Raw genomic sequence first — 2,028 nt, 5'->3', positions numbered from 1 at the left:
ACACATATACACACACACACATATATGTGTATATATATATATATATATCATATTTATATACATACATACGTACATACACATATACACACACACACATATATGTATATATATATATATATATATATGTACATATGTATACATATTCATATAATACCTACAGACACATTTTATTATTATTATTATTATTATTAGTCTACGGATGCTGCTATCGCTTGATCTCCGACAGACAGCTCTGTACTATTTTATATTACAGGAATTTGATCGCAGTACATACTGGGAATTACAGAAATATATTCCTTAACAAAAAATTAAAAGGAAAAAAGAATAAAATATAGCATTATAGGAAGTTCGTAATAGACGTATAAAACGAATAGAATTACATTTCCAATTCAGATGAAACAAAAATACAAACAAAAGAAAACTACTTAGTGTTGCTGAGAAATATGATGAGACCAAAGGCTATAATCCAATCGTTAGTACTGCAATTATATATTCAGAAATAATTTTAAACAACTAAAGCCGAAAGCTGAGATGGCGTATGAAAACAAAAACATAATAAAATATAATATAATAGGCAATGCAGAAAATCATAATTAAGAACCATGAAATTAAGTTGTTACATTAGCAAACAGATTTGATGTTTGAATGTTATATCAAGCGTAGAAAGACACCGAGGAAAATATATATTTATATAGAAAAAAAAACTGATGTTAAGTGTTAGAACAAAAAGAAAACTACCATTATTTGTCTAGATATTGGATGACATTATGAAGGAATTAATGAGGATGATGGGCTTTGGAGATTTCAGAGATATAGTTCAAGAGGGGAAAGTAATTTGTATATCTTTGTGTTATTTATGTATTATAATTTTTTTTTTGCGCAATACGTTAATGTTGAAAAATAAATGAAATACTTCGTCAGGCATTTCATTGGGGCTTTGTAGATTTAGAGATCACAGTTCTTGTCTTGAAACCATAGAAAGAATTTCTTATAGAAAAAGTTTGAGGTTCGTTTACATAAGATGGTTGGGCAACGTAACTACTAAGTGATTGATATCACTTCCTAGTCAGCAAAACGTCTCCAAAGACCGGTTATTGCGAGAGAAATTTCAACAATCATTAACTTCATGTAGTTTCTTCAAGGCATGTAGTTCCTTCAGCCATTGAAGTTTAGTATTTATTTACAAATATATCGATTGTTTCAAAAGGTACATTTAGGGTATTTATCGTGAATGCGCAAAAATGAGAGACTTGCAAGTGTTACTTGTGGAAAACCCACGCAAATGCATGGACCTCCTGACCACTAAGACATGCACCGTCTCCAAGTTGCCCTTCGCCAATCTCCAGGCATATACATATACCCATAGAAGGACCGCTCACAAGATCCTTGCTCATCACCCCCAGTTATCTTTTCTCCATTTACCTCGGAGGCAGCACATCAGAGTTGATGTTAGCTTGGCCAAAAACAATGGATGATATTATTCAGTCCCTTCCATCACATAATCTCTTCTGTTAAAGGGACCTGAAAGATAATTATTGCATACCTTTGGCATACTGGAACTTTCTGAATGTTATGAATTTTTTTTCCTCCTTTATACCTTTTGGAATTATGTCTTAGTGTTGTGATGTGTTGAGAGCACGATTTCTGTATAGCACGCCATGGCATGGGGTCACACCGAGGTCTCTAGCGGTATTCGATGTCGTAAGGTATTCGCCTGAAGGAAGAATATATGGCTGCTAAAGTGCAGTCTCTTTACCAGAGTGGATTAACTCAAACTTGTTCTCTATCAGTTGCATGTTATCTTTCCGCGCCCATTGGATAATGGCAACTAGATCCGATTGAATTTACACACACACATATATATATATATATATATATATATATATATATATATGAATGCATATGTGACTATTGAAATTTTTATCAACTATGTACGTATTTATCTTCACATCTCCACATACATACACACATGCATAAATGCATAAATATATGTGTGTATATATATATATATATATATATATATATATA

This window comes from Octopus bimaculoides, chromosome 21, assembly GCF_001194135.2.
Source record: "Octopus bimaculoides isolate UCB-OBI-ISO-001 chromosome 21, ASM119413v2, whole genome shotgun sequence".
Classification (NCBI taxonomy): Eukaryota; Metazoa; Mollusca; class Cephalopoda; order Octopoda; family Octopodidae; genus Octopus; species Octopus bimaculoides.
Note: the sequence above shows the minus strand (reverse complement) of the source record.